Genomic DNA, 16,895 nt, shown 5'->3' on the forward strand with positions numbered 1-16,895 from the left:
TTGGTATTATACTATGTGGGGCTACTATGGGAGTGGGATAAGGGAAGGGATAATGGGCACGGTTTATTATGCAAAAAGAAATTGTGTTATGGCGCCACTCTTTATGTCCCTAGTTATATCATTAGCTTGTCTCACATCTTATAGTATGGTCATTTTATCCTCTTAGGCCTTATTTGGCCTACAATATTCTCCCTTCGGTATTTGTAAGCCAAAACAGATATAACTATACTGAAAAGATTTCCAGCTGTTCAACGTTTCAAACGTCTTGCCTTACAAATTACCGATAGAAACGTAATGAATACTTTCCTGTACCCGTAGTTCAGGTACTATAGCAGGTACCTCTTACAGCAGAAGCTCGCCATTTCTACCGCCAGCAATGCGCAGGCGCATTCAACTATCGGGGACGCGCCTTGTAACAGGCCTACGCCAGGGAGCGCGCACAACGTTGACTGCGTCCTTACGTCACATGAAGGAGGAAGTGAAGCGTTTTTCCATAATGGCGGAGGTGAGAAAGAAGCTTCGGTTCGGGTTGTGATAGGGGGTTTTGTTGCCTTTTCTGTAGCAGCGGTCTCTGACCTGGATGTGTGTAAAGGTGGTGCAGGCTGTGCCGTTGCTTGCGTAGCCTGCTCCGGGCCGATGGGCCTGAAGGACGGTTTTGGGTGTATTAGGTCTCTTGCCAGGGGGAGGAGAGTGACATAGTGCCGTGCAGGGGACAGAACCCCTTCCTCGAACCCTTTACCACAAGGAATATTGGCAGGTTGGGTATATACGCATCCGTATCGTACAGACTGCTGAGAGCGCTGTGGAGAGAACGCTGTCCCACTGACAGCAGGACATCTGTGTGCTGTATGGGGTCTTATTCCCAGGGATACACATGTGCGATTGTTTATTACACTTTGTAGGATGTAATATAGATTTCTTCGAAATATAGTTTCCTGTAGACTTTCTATTACTAGTAATCCCTAGTAAGGACCAGTATTGTTATGTAATGCATGTAGTATAAATTATTTTACTGCTAAACTCGTATAGCTATGCATTGCAGTGGATAGAGCTGATACTGCTATAAAGAGCTTAAATGGATTTTTGTTTTGCATAGCTTGTACATTTTGTATTGGGATAGAGAGGATGTGATTTATTCTATTGCTAAACTGTACATTGTACCATGTACATTGAATATACTCATATATGTGTATACATACTATATATTGTAGCCTATGTATGCATTGCTAGTATATAAATGAATACTCTAACTAGACACTTATTTATAGCTGTAGATTTTGACTAAACTTTTTTGTATAGTATACTAGTGATGTGCACTATGTAATATCTTCTCAGCTTTTCCTGAAGTGGGCAAGATTTCCTGATTGTGACATCAGCTATGGGTAATGGTGCCAGTAGCACTCGGGGCATTCACGTGAACGTGCACAAACAGCTGAGCCAATCAATACTGCTTGTACAGAGATCAAGTAGAGAGCATGACAGGGAAGACGGAGCACTGTAGCTCTGAATTTTACAGGAATCTACAACTTAACATAGAAAAAAATGTTATAACATGTTCAACTACACCATAAAATATAGATACAAAGAATTCAGCAGCACTCCATGTAGTGAATGAAAAAATAAGCGGGTTTACTCCCTACACATTGACATTGTACTCGGGAAAACGGTGGCTAGATTCTGGGTGGCTGCTCATCCCCTTTCTCTCCGTGATTGGTTAAGGCTGTTAATAGTGCTCTTTCACTCAAGAAGTGGATATTTATTCAGAAGGAAGGATTAGAGGTTCCACACTTGCTGTGGCTTCAAACGTCATTTACAGCTGTCCCCAAATTCCATCCTAACCGCATGTTATGTGACATGGGTAGGTTCTCCAAGCCTTTATTAGTTTGCATTTTTTATTTTGGGTGTGGTCTTGGTGCAGGCTTTGTGCTTTGTCATGCGACGGCTGCGGGTGCATGGAGTGGGCTCATGAGCTGAATCCTCTCCTTAGTCCGTAAGTCTCTGTTGCATATTGCAGCAAACACTTACAGGTAACACCCGGTTATGCTTTTATTGCGTTACCGTTTATCCCAACCATCGCCGCCGAAGCTTAAAAAAAATTTGGTGTCGCATGTGCGCCGCCATCTTGGTGAAGATTGTCGCTCCCCATGACGTCACCAGGGAGCGGTGATGCCATGACATCCTCGGGTCTTCCAAAGACTCGTCGAAATGCTCAATATTCCACTTAATAATTTCTTTAATGTTGGCATGAGAAAATGAAAAATTACATTTTTCCTATTAAAACTTCACATTGGGCACATTTTTCCATTTTTACCAGTTGTTGTAATCCTGGCTGTAATCCTTTTTATAATTCAACATCTATCAACACTATATTTATTTAAGTTATTTTTTTGAAAAAGAAAAATTTCAAACTCCTCAAAATTGGAAAAAATGTTACTGCATTGTGATCTTTTTGACCCTACAGGTCAAATTAAAATTGTAATTATTTCTGAAAATACACAAATTCAGTGCCCAATATGTGTCATTTGTAATATGATTTGTTATATGATTGTGTAATTTGTGTCACTGTGAAAAGTCATTTCTCCAATTATGAAGCCATGTTTCCTGACATTAGAAACACTCAAATTGTGATCCTAATCTCTAGCCACAAAATACAGCAGGGCTCCAGAATAATGGAGCACCAGTCATATTTGTGGCCAGATGTGTAGATTTACAGAAGCTATGCTGATAAAGCCAGAGGCTTGGAGGGGAAGACCTAAAAATTTTTTTTAAAAACTCAACAAGTTACCCTAACTATACCCCTCAAGGAAATAATCAAGAGATATAGTGAGCAATTTTGATCTAAATTTGTTAAAGGACACCTGTCATCAGGTCTGTGTCACTTGTCCTGTCACTACTACCTGTTGGAGCAGCTCACAAGGATCCCATCCCAGCCTTTATCTAGTTATTTCATACATTATTCATTGTAAAATCATCTATTCTTTATCATGTAAATGAGGCTGGTCACATGGTCAGAGGCAGTGATGTCACCCCTGTTCCCCCTCCCCTCTCCTCCCCCTGCTCATGTCTGTGTGTAATGTATAGTAAATGGGCTGGAGGGTAGGTCACTAATTGTGCCACCCTATGTGTAAAAATGGGACGTCAGAAAGGCGCTGGTCATCAGGGGTAAGAGGTTTCCTTTTATTCAGAGATATTTAGGACAACGCGTTTCGCACTCCAACGAGTGCTTCCTCAGGTCTAATACAATACACAAAAATAAATTAATTTTAATATTTATGGTAAGTTAAAAAGGAGAATAGCAAGCAGAGGCTCGGTATACCAAAAAGAATAAAACATAGGCTTTAAAAAGTTCATATAAGTTAGGAAATGATACATTTGAGGGAAATAAATATTCCTATGGCCTTCTCTAAGGTAATTGGTGATCACATCGGAAGTGGAAGAGACAGATAATACATGATAAAAATAAAAATATATATATACATATATATACACATACATACATATACATATAAATGAATAAACCTGTAGGCTAAAAACAACCAATTGGTTAAAATCATGGAATATTATATAGTACAACATAATCATAAATATAGTGACCTGTGACAAAGAGTATGCATCGGATGGCTTAAAGATGAGGGGCCCTGGAGTTGTGTTTAGCTGAGGGCCAATAGTCTATGTAGCTGGTTGTGATGGATGTCTAAATAGAAGTCTGGAGGGACTCACCTAGGCTTGTTGTGCTGGAGAAGTGATCTAGGTTCCCCTGTTTTGGCGGAAATTTATAGGTGTGAGTGTCTGAGTAAAATAAAGAGGAAAAAAAAAAAAGGGATTGTCTCTAAATAAAGGAAAAGAAAAAAAAAAAAAAAATTATATATATAGTGAAAGAGGGAATAACATAAAATAAACTAAAATGAACTAAAATTTTTTTTTTTTTTTTTTTTTTGAAGAGGAGGGGAAGGGGGAGAGGTCTGATTAGATGAAGGATTATTGTCTGGGGCAGTGGGAGAGGTAGAATGGAATGAATTCAATGAATGATAGTCTCAGTAACTTCATTTAGACCGGTGGGGCTTAGGGTATTAAGTTTGAAAATCCAAAAGACCTCTCTCTTGCAGAGTGTCTCATATCTGTTGTGGACGTCCTCCATAATATGGTCGATAGGCATGATTGTTAGCAAGTTCTCATTCTTGGCATGTCTCATGAGATAATGCTTGGACAGCCCATGTAGTTGGAAACCCTTCTTTATGTTTGCCCTGTGGCCATTGATCCTTCTGTTCAGGGCCTGTGTCGTTCTCCCCACATATTGGAGTCCACAGGGGCATTCCAGGAGATATATGACGTATTTGGTCTGACACGTCATATGGTGTTTAACCTGAAAGCATTCAGAGGTGGTGTTAGACCGGAAGGTATTAGCATTGTGTTTAATGTTGTGGCAACACAGGCATAGAGGTTGGGCACATCTGTTGACTACTGGTCCAGTGGATACTGTTCTCTTGATCCCATGTTGTTTAATCTGGCTCGGGGCTAGAATATTCTTGAGGGTGGCCGCTCTCCTGAAGGTAACCTTGGGGTGTTTGGGGATGATCTCCTTTAGTACATTATCACCTTCTAGGATGTGCCAATGTTTGTAGAGAATGTCCTTGATTTGTTTGTGCTTGTCGTTGTATCGCGTGATGAACGCCAACGGCAGATCGATCGGGTCTTTATTTTTAGCTCCGGTAGTGAGACATTCTTCCTGGGTGAGTTTGGAGCTCCTCTTGTATGCATTTTTAAGAATATGTGCAGGATACCCTTTTTCTTGGAAACGTTTTTTTAGGATCGTTGCTTGGGACTTGAAAGTGGAGGTGTCGGTACAGTTTTTCCGGATTCGCCGATACTGGCTGAATGGTATATTGTCTTTCCATTTCTGGAAGTGGGAGCTCTCGTAGTTTAGGTAACTGTTAGTATCAACGTCTTTGAAGTATGTGGAGGTGATGATTCGTCCATGTTTATTTTCTAAGTTCAGATCAAGAAAGTGGATGTGAGAGTCGCTGTACTCCATATACAAAAAAGTGAACAAACTTCAACGAGACAGATCAGACAAACTAAACTCCAAATTTAGAACCTGGCATCACAAGAGGGACCCACCAGGGAACCAACACCATAACCCAGATCCCACAAGTCTCAAACACTTAGGAACCCACCAGACCACCACCACCAGGAGCAACCATCAGAAATATACCTTAAACAAAAATACTACAGGGTTCAATTATTCCCGCACCATGGGAGAACCACAGAAACACTCCCACCCCAAACAGCTCCAACCATCTCAATATGATCACTTGGTCCAACACCTGTCCACTGACAAGGACCACCCTACCCCTCAGACAACCATGCCACATAACACCCCGAACCATATTCCAGCCAGTCCTATCATCAGCCACACCCTCCCCACCTCTCTAACAGCAGAAAGAAAAGAAAGGGATGCCCTTTTTTCAGCCACCATCAGCCAGATTAGGGCCGATATTAGAAGTCTATCAAATCCCAACTCCCCTGCTGACACCTCCAACAAAATTAGGAATAACTTTGAGACTCTGAACTCCCTGATCAAAAGGCCGTCCCCCACTAACACACCGAGAATTGATCTATCTGGTTCTGAAAATATCTCCTTCACTAATACCCTACTTGATCTATCTATACACCCCCACTCCCAACCCACCTCCACACAGGAACCTCCTAACAAAGATACCCAAAACACAGGCATAAACAACCCCTTTTTCCAACAAGGGGCAAACACACAAACAATGAAGACCAAGAATATAGAATCTTTTTTTCTGCCTGTGAACCAAAAGAAAAGAAAAAAACCAAACGAGGAAAAAGAGGAGGCTGTAAAAGAAGACAACAGAACCGGCGCCATACCAAAACTGAGGCCACCCAACAAGATTCAACGATAAAAATCTTCAACCTGACTAATTATCCTCTCAGCCAGAATGAAGAATCTCTTCTATCAAAAGGTCTGTCTTACAGTCCTAACAGTCTTCCAAAAGAGTTTGATCTCTTTTTGGATATCAATCAATTTATTAGGAAACTCACCCTAAAACGCCATTTCTCCCTGCAAACAAAACGCAACAAAAGCCACACACCCCAAGAGGCAATGGGCCATATACAACCAAGCGTTGACACGAACAACATGGCACCTACGAATGACATGTGCGTCCGTACCACAAAAATTAAAAACAAATCCAAATTCTATCCCTTACAAGATCAAGGACACCACCTTAAAGTCTTTCAAGACCTAGTGATGGAAGACTTTAAGAAACTCACTACAGTAATTGCTCCACCGAGTTCTAGAACTAATAGGGGGAACCTGCGACCAACAGAGCGCAAAGCACTGAAAGATCTTAAAGGGGTTATCCGGGTTTAATTTTTTTTTTTATGGCCGGGCTGGGGAGGGATAGTTAAACATAATAAACATGGACTTACCTCCTCCGGCGCCGCCGATGTCCCGCGCCGCGGTCACTTCGTTCCGTGCCCCTGTAAACAAACAGGGGCACGGAAGCCGCGCACAGGGAGCTTCCGGTCCGCGTTGTGGACGGCTCCTCCCATCCGTCCCTATCTCTCAGCGTTGTAAGCGCTGGGAGATGGTGCGCATGGGAGCATCCGGCCGGCCGGAAGCTCCCTGTGCGCCGGTGTAATGAAACCGGCGCACGGAGAAGACGGGCCGCGGCGCGGGACATCGGCAGCACCGGAGGAGGTAAGTACATGTTTATTATGTTTACATAGCCCTCCCCAGCCCGGCCATAAAAAAAAAATTAAACCCGGATAACCCCTTTAAAGGAAACCAGGACCTAGTTTTCAGACCAGCTGACAAAGGTGGAGGGTTAGTCATTATGACTTACACCTACTATAATGAAGAGGCTCTAAACATCCTATCGGATACTACATATTACATAAAAATAGCCGCCAACCCAATGCCTGCACTTCAAAAGAAACTCGAACTACTTCTGGATGCGGCCTTCAAGCAAAAGACCATTACCAAAGAAGAACACAGATTTCTTTTTATACCTTTTCCCACTACACCCTACTTTTATTTTCTACCGAAAATCCACAAAAATGACAAAACACCCCCCGGAAGACCCATCATATCGGGCATTGGCTCCCCTACCAGCAACATTTCACATTTTCTAGACCTATATTTACAAGACTACGTTATACAATTGCAAAGCTATCTGAAAGATTCAGACCACCTCATCAGAGACCTAAATGCCACAGAATTGCCTGAGAAGTTCTCCTTTCTAACAATGGATGTGAGTGCCCTCTATTCCAACATCGATAATGAGAAAGGAATCGAGTGCACAGCTTATTTTCTGAACAAAGATTTGGAACTCCCTACAGAGTTTAAGAACCTTTTGATATCACTCTTGAGGATAACTTTGGAAAACAATTTCTTCTCATATGGATCTTCACTATACCTACAGCAACGTGGTACGGCCATGGGCACCCGAGTGGCCCCGTCCTACGCAAATCTCTTTATGGGTTTGTTTGAGGATTTGTTTATTATATCACAACACCCATTCCGGCAGCATATATTTTCTTATCGCAGGTACATCGATGACCTATTCTTCATCTGGACTGGTTCAAACAACGATGCCATTTCATTTCTGCAATCACTCAACCAAAATCCGTGGGGTATCTCCTTCACCATGGAGTACAGCGACTCTCACATCCACTTTCTTGATCTGAACTTAGAAAATAAACATGGACGAATCATCACCTCCACATACTTCAAAGACGTTGATACTAACAGTTACCTAAACTACGAGAGCTCCCACTTCCAGAAATGGAAAGACAATATACCATTCAGCCAGTATCGGCGAATCCGGAAAAACTGTACCGACACCTCCACTTTCAAGTCCCAAGCAACGATCCTAAAAAAACGTTTCCAAGAAAAAGGGTATCCTGCACATATTCTTAAAAATGCATACAAGAGGAGCTCCAAACTCACCCAGGAAGAATGTCTCACTACCGGAGCTAAAAATAAAGACCCGATCGATCTGCCGTTGGCGTTCATCACGCGATACAACGACAAGCACAAACAAATCAAGGACATTCTCTACAAACATTGGCACATCCTAGAAGGTGATAATGTACTAAAGGAGATCATCCCCAAACACCCCAAGGTTACCTTCAGGAGAGCGGCCACCCTCAAGAATATTCTAGCCCCGAGCCAGATTAAACAACATGGGATCAAGAGAACAGTATCCACTGGACCAGTAGTCAACAGATGTGCCCAACCTCTATGCCTGTGTTGCCACAACATTAAACACAATGCTAATACCTTCCGGTCTAACACCACCTCTGAATGCTTTCAGGTTAAACACCATATGACGTGTCAGACCAAATACGTCATATATCTCCTGGAATGCCCCTGTGGACTCCAATATGTGGGGAGAACGACACAGGCCCTGAACAGAAGGATCAATGGCCACAGGGCAAACATAAAGAAGGGTTTCCAACTACATGGGCTGTCCAAGCATTATCTCATGAGACATGCCAAGAATGAGAACTTGCTAACAATCATGCCTATCGACCATATTATGGAGGACGTCCACAACAGATATGAGACACTCTGCAAGAGAGAGGTCTTTTGGATTTTCAAACTTAATACCCTAAGCCCCACCGGTCTAAATGAAGTTACTGAGACTATCATTCATTGAATTCATTCCATTCTACCTCTCCCACTGCCCCAGACAATAATCCTTCATCTAATCAGACCTCTCCCCCTTCCCCTCCTCTTCAAAAAAAAAAAAAAAAAAAAATTTTTAGTTCATTTTAGTTTATTTTATGTTATTCCCTCTTTCACTATATATATAATTTTTTTTTTTTTTTCTTTTCCTTTATTTAGAGACAATCCCTTTTTTTTTTTTTCCTCTTTATTTTACTCAGACACTCACACCTATAAATTTCCGCCAAAACAGGGGAACCTAGATCACTTCTCCAGCACAACAAGCCTAGGTGAGTCCCTCCAGACTTCTATTTAGACATCCATCACAACCAGCTACATAGACTATTGGCCCTCAGCTAAACACAACTCCAGGGCCCCTCATCTTTAAGCCATCCGATGCATACTCTTTGTCACAGGTCACTATATTTATGATTATGTTGTACTATATAATATTCCATGATTTTAACCAATTGGTTGTTTTTAGCCTACAGGTTTATTCATTTATATGTATATGTATGTATGTGTATATATATGTATATATATATTTTTATTTTTATCATGTATTATCTGTCTCTTCCACTTCCGATGTGATCACCAATTACCTTAGAGAAGGCCATAGGAATATTTATTTCCCTCAAATGTATCATTTCCTAACTTATATGAACTTTTTAAAGCCTATGTTTTATTCTTTTTGGTATACCGAGCCTCTGCTTGCTATTCTCCTTTTTAACTTACCATAAATATTAAAATTAATTTATTTTTGTGTATTGTATTAGACCTGAGGAAGCACTCGTTGGAGTGCGAAACGCGTTGTCCTAAATATCTCTGAATAAAAGGAAACCTCTTACCCCTGATGACCAGCGCCTTTCTGACGTCCCATTTTTACACATAGGGTGGCACAATTAGTGACCTACCCTCCAGCCCATTTGCTATACGCCCTTGTTACCCAACCTTGGGGCGAGGGTGGGGACGCGGCAGCGGTTACTTACCACATATGCCTGACCCAGCGTTGTGCCTGTCTCTAGCACAACCAGCAAAGGTGAGTACCCAATCTCACCCAAGAGCACCTCTTCCTCAAGAGCACCCCCGAACTAACCAAGGATAATCTCGTACTAGGTAGCGCTGTTTCTCTCTGTTCCTTTTTGTCTGCATGTCCACTGTAATGTATAGTAAAGTATTGCTGGTATCTGTGCTGCATCTGCTGACATGCTGTATCCTCCTAATATACAGGTGAGAGACGCAGACATCAGCTACACATGAATCTGACATGTTCTGCTGTAACATGGCTGCCTGGAGCTGTTGTATATCTCCTAAACACACACACATGCACACACAGGCTGCAGGGGGTGTGGCCACCAGCACCAGGAAGCACATCATTATACAGCCTCACATCATTATACAGGCTGTCAGTCAAGCACTGGGGGTGTGGCTGTGCCTCCCACTCATGAATAGAGTGGACAGCTTGAATATGCTAATGCTTCATTGGACATTTCACAGGTCATTTGCATACAGCTTTAGGACCTCATTGCTTAGGTTTACAGGCATGTAGAGGGACAATGAAGGGATAGAGGCAATGCTCTCTAATGGCAGTTTATGAAAATATATTTAGTTTAAGTGGGTTATTTTGCATGACGGGTTCTCTTTAAAGTAATTCTTTTTTCTGCAAAGAATGCACAACAGACGTAGAAGTATGTCACGGCCAGCAGTGACTTGCTGACATGAGACATACTACTACATCCAGCTTCTGGCACTGACTCCAGAAGCTGGACACCCGCCTCCAAAAAAATAAACCCTAAAGCCTCGTGGTCTTTTCTGTATGTACAGCTGTATACCGGCCGTAAATACGGGACATATTTCAACAGTATAGCAACGTATTGCACTGTATTTATGTGAAATACAGTGGGCTTGCAGATGATGGATCATTGACCATTGGCAAGCCGACAGAATGCATCTCCCAATGGTTCTGCATACTGCACGTACATACGGCAGCATACAGTGCACAGCCCTTTGCAGCAAGTATTTGGCCCATGTTTTCCTATTGACTTCTATGGGCACTACAGAAAGGAAATATGATGGAAAATAGGACGTGCTCTATATTTTTATGACTTGCTTATGGTGCGGTACGGTGGACAATACCGTCATGTACAGGGATGGCTACAATTCCCACCCTAGGCTTGTACTATAGTCAATAGGTTTTCCTGGTTTTTTGTGTTTAACCCCTTAAGGTTTTTTTTCCCCATTTCCATTTTTCTCTCACCTTCAAAAATCTATAACTTTTTATTTTTACACATAAAGAGCTATGTGATGGCTTGTTTTCTGCGTAACAAATTGCACTTCATAGTGATGGTATTGAATATTCCATGCCGTGTACTGGGAAGCGGGAAAAAAATTCCAAATGCAGTGAAAATGGGGGAAAACCGCATTTGCGACATATTCTTTTTGGCTTGGATTTTAAGTCTTTCACTGTGAGCCACAAATGACATGTCTATTTTATTCTTTGGGTCGGTACAATCACAGGGATAACAAATGTGTATAGGTTTTAGAATGTTTTCATACATTTACAAAAATTAAAACCTCCTGTACAAACTTTTTTTTGATTTTGCCAACTTCGGGTGCTTTGGTACTTTAATCCTAGGTTGTCTGACCGATCCTACCATATACTGCCATACTACAGTATGGCAGTATATGGGGAACTTTCTTCCTCATTCATTACAATGTGCAGTTTAGTTAAAAACGAAGCCAAGGCTGTTATAGCAACGGAAGATGACGTTACGGGGATTGACTAGCTTTGGCAAGATGCGCCGCCATTTTCTTTTTTTTTAAGCCACCGGCAAAGCGGGGATAACCTATGTCGCCTATGGAGGGGGCTCGGTCCGTCCACCAGCACGCGACCATACCATACTATTATGACGTGCGTCGTTAGGGGGTTAAATTAGATATCTCGGCTTATACTCTCGTATTTGTAAAGTGCATCTCATCTCGCTGAAAATAAGCCCTTATGTCCAAATAAAAAAAAAAAATAGTGTAACCTTTACAAAGCGGCATTACAAATCTGCACTGAATGCTGCAGCTTCCCTTTGATGCCCACACAGCAGTTTATCACCATGTATAGGCTATTGTTTTACTTGGGAGAAATTGGGTATTAAACTTTGTGATGCATTTTGCTATTTTATCCACTGAAAAGGTGTACATATTTTGAAAAAAAAATATTCTAGGCTAAAAAAAAATAAATTGCAAACAATTTTTTTTCTTTAAACTTTTTATTAAAGTTTATAGCATGTGGTACAAATAATCACATCTATAGAAGTAATCAATCACCTAACTCCTATCGTCTATTACATAATCCCTACGCAGGGAGTGATCCTACATGTTGTAGTATATCAATGCTTAGTCAGTTACTACATATTAATGCTCTGAGCCTAGGGGCAGTAACATGCTATACATATTTATACAGTTTAAAAGCTGCGAAACATAAAATGAACATTAACAATATAAATAGAACTAAGCATAGAATAATCCATGAGCATGACTACCATGTTCATACTTAATACAGAAGCGTAGGTGTTAGTCTATGTAAAGAAAACTTTTGGAAGCATAGACAGTTAAGGAGTCATATCCCAAATGAGGCATAAGAAGTGGAGAGGACCATGACTGCCATACTTGGGAGGGGGCAACTGTTTTCAGGAATCCATAAGACAATGATTAGTTATTAGCGTCTCCTTGGATCAAATCAAGTGGGACTTCCATCTCCTCGCAATGAGGATTTTGGCAATGGTCAATATTTTCACCAATATACTTCAGACCAATAGGTGAGTAGTAGGGGACCTCCCCATAAGATAAGACAGTGATCCTTTTCCTCTGCAGCACAAATGAGAGGTTCCTGGGTAAATCTGGCTCAAGCGAATTGGAGTGAAGCATTAGTTTTATAGTAATTTCCACGTGGGTGGAGCTCTTGAGTGCTTTGTGGGCTACATTACTAGATGAGCGCCAGCTTTGAGGGGAAATAGTAATATTTAGCTCTTGTTCCCACATTCTTAGTGGGTAGAAGTATTGGAAGGACATGCATTGTGTGATTTTGGTATAGAAGGGTTTTAGACCTCTAACTTTACGGAGCATCAGATTAAGCAGTTCTTTATTATAAGAGGGTTGTGACCTGGGCATAGCATAGGAAGTCATTATCTGTGAGGGCATATTTGTCCTTGAGCTGGCTAAAAGGGAGCTGTGTATCCCCGTTGAATAGTTGTTGCCTGCTTTAACCCATGTTGTCAAAGAGGTCGAGGAATAGCTAAGGCTAGGGTAGAGAAGGGGAGATCTGCCCATGTTAGTTGGCTTTGTGATACTGTGTAAAGGGACTTCCAACCGAGGAGGAGTGCTTTTATGGGGAATGATGGGAACTTCGGCATGGGGGTATCCCAGATAGATGCAATTAAAATACTACGAAGTTCTAGCCCTCCAACCATAGCAGATTCAGTTTGCATCCATGGGGCTTTAATAGTAGCATTATGCCAAGAGGAAGCTTGGGCCAGAAGATTCGCTAGCTAGTTCACTTTTAGGTCGGGCAATCCCAGTACCCCCTCCCCCCCGTACTTTTTGTTTTGTTTTATCAGTATGTACCTAGCCGGTCAAGGTTTTTAACCAGCCCAAACAAAGCGGGAAACAACTGATTGTGCTTAAGAAATGTCTCAGAGATGAGTATGGGAAGTACATCGATTTGAGTAATAGATGCATTTTGAAGGCTTCCAGCCATGATAATTTACTTTTTTGTATTTTACATTCCTCAGAGATCTCGGCAAGCAAAGGTGGATAATTACTGGAGCAGGCCCTTTAAAATTATGATTTAGCATCATGAAAATGTGAATATTTGCATCTAAACTTCTACGCCTCATCACATTCATCGCTTGCACCGATCGCGGCTATTAACCCTCTAAACGCCGCCGGCAAAGTCGCCGCCGGCGTTTAAAAGACGGCGGCGCGCAGGGGCCGCCATCTTTTTTTCGATCGCCACGCCCCCGAACGTCATCGGGGGGCGGCGATCGGTTACCATGGTAGCCTCGGGTCTTCTTTTGACACGAGGCTACATGGTTTATGCAGGTTCGTTACAATGAGCCAGTGGCTCATTGCAATGTATGACCTGCAAAAATGCCATATATTGCAATACTGTAGTATTGCAGTATATGGTAGGAGCGATCTGACCATCTAGGGTTAATGTACCCTAGATGGTCTAAAAAATAGTGAAAAAAAAAAGAAAAAAAAAGTTTAAAAAATAAAAAAAATTTATAAAATATTAAAAGTTCAAATCACCCCCCTTTCCCTAGAACGGATATAAAACATAACAAACAGTAAAAATCACAGAAATATTAGGTATCGCGCGTCCCAAAATGCCCGATCTATCAAAATATAAAAACGGTTACGGCCGGCGGTGACCTCCGAGGCGGGAAATGGCGCCCAAATGTCCGAAATGCGACTTTTACACCTTTTTACATAACATAAAAAATTATCAAAATGTCGCCCAGACCTCAAAATGGTAGCAATGAAAACGTCGCCTCATTTCGCAAAAAATGACCCCTCACACATCTCCGTGCGCCAAAGTATGAAAAAGTTATTAGCGTCAGATGGCAAAATGTTTTTTTCTTTTTTGTACACATTCGTTTAATTTTTGAAAATGTATTAAAACACAATAAAACCTATATAAATTTGGTAGCACCGCGATCGCACCGAACCAAAGAATAAAGTAGGCGTGTTATTTGGAGCGAAGAGTGAAAGTCGTAAAAACTGAGCCCACAAGAACGTGACGCGTGCGGGTTTTTTTTCAATTTTTCCACATTTGGAATTTTTTTTCAGCTTCGCAGTAGACGGCATGTTAAAATAAATAACATCACAGGAAAGTAAAAATTTGTTACGCACAAAATAAGCCCTCACACAGGTCTGTACACGTAAAAATGAAAAAGTTATGGATTTTTGAAGTTGGAGAGTGAGAAATCAGCCGAAAAACCCTGCGTCCTTAAGGGGTTAAAAGGGCTATCCTCACGTACAATAGAGGCACCTACCACACGATCCTCCTTAATAGGTAGATCCGTGGTGGTAGGTTTGCTTTAATAAGCATTTCTGCAGGTAGCTGCTTGTACAACATTTGCAATGTAACAGTGAATGATTTTATCCCATTCATTTTTTAAAAATACTCCTCTCACCATTTTTGAGTATTTTTACCCAAGGAAGAGTATGAAAATTTCGGTAATACACCGTACACATGGCACACTCGCCGCTCACAACACAAAACGCACTGCACACACTCACAGCACAGCATACAGATCGTTGCACACTCACCACACACTACACTCACCCAGCAGTGCTCTTAGGTCTCGTCGATCACAAACGCAGGCAGCTGCGGGCAAGTAGAGATGGAGCAGGACGGGGAGCAGCAGCTTCGCGGCCCACATGTCTCCCCTGGGACCGGCGCTCTCGCTCCGGGTCTCTCCGGCGCGCCCCTTAGTCACGTGTCCCGCTGAGCGGTCCGGTGCGCGCTGTGACATTTCCCTCCTTTGCAGCGCGCGCTGAATCGCATGGCAATTATTTTGGGGGATAATGACGCGTGGTGAGGCGTTAATACGACCTCTGGTTGGAGCAATCAGACAACCTAGGGTTAAAGTAAATTAAGCGGTCTGAAAAATTAGTAAAAAAAATCTAATTAAACCTAAAAATTTAAATCACCCCCCCTTTCCCAAGATATGATATAAATAAACAGTAAAAATAATAAATATGTTATGCATCACCAGGACCCAAAATGTCCAATCAATTAAAATTTATTAATGTTTTTTCCCAGCGTTTAAACCCGTAACAGAAAATAGCACCCAAAGTCGAAAATGCCATTTTTTGCCATTTTGAAACATGTCATTTGAGGCGCCCAGTGAAAGCCGTAAAATCCAAGCTCACAAGGAAATGGCGCAAATGTGTTTTTTTAACCAGTTTAACTGCATTTGAAATTTTTTTTTCCTGCTACCTAGTACATGGCAAGAAAGTTTAAATACTGTCACTATGAAGTGCAATTTGTACATGAAAAAATAAGTTATGGGTTTTTGAAGGTGGGGAGTGAAAAATGAAAAAGGGCTTGGTCATAAAGGGGTTAAATGTGAATATCTCCGGATCCCTGACACTTTAACACAATTTTAGATTCGTATGTGGTGGGTATTTCATTAGTTTTTACACAAAACTTCACCGGGTCAGACCTGACCTAGCTTTGCTCGCTGACTGCTGGATGCATCAAGAGGTCAAGCCTTATAATGTATATGGCGTGACAAAAGGGGGCATGGCCGCTATCAAGCACAGGCGTATGGTAAATCGCTCTCTAATTTCTAGTTAAAAGTTCTGATCTTTGGAATCATGGTGAAGTCATGGTGGTAGAATTTTTTTTTTTTTTTGTAGGAAAGATGGCTTCAAAATTTTTCCATACCTAGACAATCCCTTAATTATATTGGAAACGAAACGGTTTATAAAATCTCAGAGATTTTGCCATCCAGATTCTTGAATGTCTGGGATGGATAATAAATGCAGCAAAAGTTGGATTTAAATGCAGAGAGAAAATTCCTGGGAGTTATCTTGAATGCAGACCTACAGGGTGCGTTCACACGTTGCAGTTAAAACTGCATCGCAATCATTTTTTAGGTCGTTTTAGGTGCAGTTTTGTCAATTTCACAGGTGAAAGACATGAAAGCTGTTCCACAAATTTCATTCACCTGTTGATTTGATGTCTTTCACTTGTTAAAGTAAATAATACCACCTAAAACCACCCCAAAACTAATTGCGTTGCAGTTTAAACTGCAACGTGTGAACGCACCCTCAGGGTGCAGTCACGTTGCAGTTAAAACTGCATCGCAATCAGCTTTGAGGAGGTTTTAGGTGCAGTTTTGTCAATTGAACAGGTGAAAGACATGAACTGAACGAGTGAATGACATTTGTGGAGCAGGTCTCCCCTTCAAAATAAAATTCACTCGTTCAGTTCATGTCTTTCACCTGTTCAATTGACAAAACTGCACCTAAAACCTCCTCAAAACTGATTGCGATGCAGTTTTAACTGCAACGTGTGAACGCACCCTCAATGTTCTTTCCTTCCTCAGCAGAAAGTAATAAATCTAATGAATCAGATCAGCCAATTTCAGAAAAAGACCTGCAGTCTGAGACCAGCTATGAGTGTCCTGGGCTTACT

The 16,895-nt window shown here is 41.6% G+C and overlaps 1 protein-coding gene across 2 annotated transcripts in view; it reads left to right on the top strand.

Moving 5' to 3' along the window:
* The first annotated feature begins 376 nt into the window (after positions 1 to 376).
* The window catches only part of SPATA2 (spermatogenesis associated 2), a 43,602-nt gene continuing 27,083 nt past the window's right edge, over positions 377 to 16,895 (top strand). Inside the window, exon 1 of one of the 2 annotated variants that reach the window (XM_072110617.1) lies at positions 377 to 505. The gene's annotated coding sequence lies outside the window, so the exon portion shown is untranslated. The other variant, XM_072110618.1, reaches the window with a different exon arrangement.

Source organism: Engystomops pustulosus, chromosome 6, assembly GCF_040894005.1.
Source record: "Engystomops pustulosus chromosome 6, aEngPut4.maternal, whole genome shotgun sequence".
Lineage (NCBI taxonomy): Eukaryota > Metazoa > Chordata > Amphibia > Anura > Leptodactylidae > Engystomops > Engystomops pustulosus.